Genomic DNA, 2,862 nt, shown 5'->3' with positions numbered 1-2,862 from the left:
CAATTTCTTCTATTCTGGGGACATCACTGTCTATCTCCTTCAAGTCTCTCCTTAAGCTTTGCTTCTCCTAGGTAATCCATCCTGACTCAGGATGCACAACAAATGTGAGTATACACTGCAACACTCTAAAATGTATAAGATGTAAAGTGATATTTATTACCTACTGCTTGTCAATCATCACTCTAAGAAATGGAATATCGGATTCTTAGACCTATCGACTGGGTCCTGGTCTTCAACAGATATTAACAAATACTTCCCTAGACTAATAACTGGTTTAGTGTGTAAGTTGCTGTCAAAATAAGGCAGAAAATAATATCTCACTTAATAATATAACCCTTTTAATCTCAAAGTAAATGCTATATAAAAAAAAGAGGCCTCATTATAATGCTTGGGTACTTTAAGGAAAAATAACTAATTTGAATGAAGTGCTGGTGGTTACAAGCAGGTACTGTAGGCTAGGATCCTATGTGAGTACAGGGGCAATTACCATAAAGTACGTTCCTAGGGTCAGTCTACCCTGTCAGTGGTCTGTATGTGACACTAAATGTGACTCAGGGCCTGGATCTTTATTGTGTAAACATCAATAAGGATACTGTGCTATATAAGCTATATATTAGTCAAGCAAAGGAGTATAAAGTGACATCTTAAAAAAAAAAAAAAGATCAGACAAAGATGAGAAGTTCGGCTCTGAACAAATCAGATTCGTACACCCTCCCCAAGGTGTGTTATTATTTCTATTCTGACAACTTACATTCCATTGCTTCACAGCTACCCTAATTATACCATCGTTAAGTATGGAAAAGACCAGATACACCTAAGAAACTAGTTTAGATTTTTTTTAAGTTATTTGCTGGCTCTTTAGGAAACACTAGATATTTAATTAAATCCTTTACTTTTTAATTCACTAAACCATGTAATTTCCTATATTTTTCATTTTATACCTAAACAACTAGATAACATAGTAGGAGAGAAAAACTTTTCTCCTAGAGATCAACAACAACAAAAATCCATACAAAACCAATATTTAAGGAACTTAAGAGGGATCTTTCAACTCTTGTCATTTAACATTAAGCAATCAAATACAAAGCCATTTCAAAGATGCACTTAAATCCCCAGCTGAAAGTAATTGCTGTTCCTTGTCCCATATGTATATATCATCAATACAACTAAGAATGAGTTGCAGCGAGGCCTGGACCACCACCTAGCAATTGATTATTAGCCATTAAAAGGGAAATGTTTACTTATATCGGCAACTAGTTTTCAGAAAGGAAAGGCAAAGGCCTCTGATTTTAAATGGTGCTTTTTCTTTCTATCCTAAGTCTGATCAAGCTCATTCACTTCTTCCTGGACGCATCAAAAGCCATTTTTATTTCTCCTTTTGCTAGTTTTTAACCAGAATACTGATAAAAAGGGGAGAGCAGTTGCTATGAGGCAAAGAAAAATGTCCTGGCAGTTGAGGGCCCTCCATCTATCAAGGGGAATTTGCAATGTTGCCTCTCTTCAATACTGTATAGATTTTGCAGGATTTTGTGAAACACTTAACCAAAATGGAAAGGATTTAAAAACGGAATTCAAGATATAGATGCAATCATTTTTAAAAAATCAAGATACTTTAGTTTTATTTCAGAATTTTCTAGTCTTAAATTCTTAAGCACGCAGCAGTGATGATCATCTTGGATAATACTTTTGAAAGGGCGATTAGTGCAGACTGCTTAAATATATTCACTGTAGCACAGATGCCTAACGATTAAAAACTCTTACTAGGATTGAGATGCACTACATCCAGTTACAGGGAAACAATACTTATCTAATTAATAATAATATTCACAAGCTATGTTGAGTTGCAAAATAAGTTCAAATGTCCAGAACACCAACAATATTTTAAAATCTAGAAAGGTTATTCAGTTACATGTTTACTTGTGAAACTAAGAATCTCTTATGAATTGAAGGCATTTATATAAAGATTTCTAGTGTGTGTAAAATTTAATATCTTGCCTAGTTTTTTCCAATTGACCCAATATCAAAATAATTTTCTCCTCCTGTGTCTTTGAGTTCATCTGATATGAAGAGGCAATAAAGAAATTGCTTTCACTAATATTCGGGCTGTTTACCTCCTTTCCCCCATTACTTCAGAAGGCACAGTTTACATGGAGCAGCCTCCTGGAGTCCCAGGCTCTGGCTGTTGGAGATAATTTAGATAAATGCCAGAGCCCAGTCGAGAGGATGATTGGAGTAGGCTGCAGAGGCACTTATGGAGGAGGGAGGAAACCACAATGACACAGGAAAGTTTGCAATGCTTTCTAGAACCAGGAGGTACAGAGTTTTCCAAGGTATTCAGAACACAGACTGGGACCCAGGACAATGTTGCCAGGTCAGGGAAGGTAAGGTTAGAAGTAATGTTGGAGCTAATCCCAGAGCTAGATCCTTCTCAGAGCACCACTGCTAGTTGGGATTGGTTGGTGGGGGGGGGGGGGGGGGGCGGGGGCAGTATCTCCTCTTCGGGAGCCAAATACTAAGAGTAAAAGCAATATTTGATGCTGAAGAGCTCTTAAGAATTGAAGAGTGCCATTTACTTATTTCTACGAGTCAGTGTGGGCTTAGGATGTTAATAGATTAAAAGGCTAAGAGAGGTCAGTCACTCCAGGAAGACTCTTCTTTTGCATCTCCTGAACTTGGTTCTCTTTCCAAAATTGTTATCTACCTCATCCCCACATCATTGTGAAGGTCCTCTGGAAATTTGGAAGATGGCACATCCCCTCCTAGAACATTCTGGAAAAATGTGGAGTCAGAGTCCGGGATGAGTACCAGAACTGGAGGGAGGGGAGAGACCGAAGTTGCTGGTTAATACAACAAAGATGGTTT

The sequence above is a fragment of the Lynx canadensis genome, chromosome B3, assembly GCF_007474595.2.
Source record: "Lynx canadensis isolate LIC74 chromosome B3, mLynCan4.pri.v2, whole genome shotgun sequence".
Lineage (NCBI taxonomy): Eukaryota > Metazoa > Chordata > Mammalia > Carnivora > Felidae > Lynx > Lynx canadensis.
Note: the sequence above shows the minus strand (reverse complement) of the source record.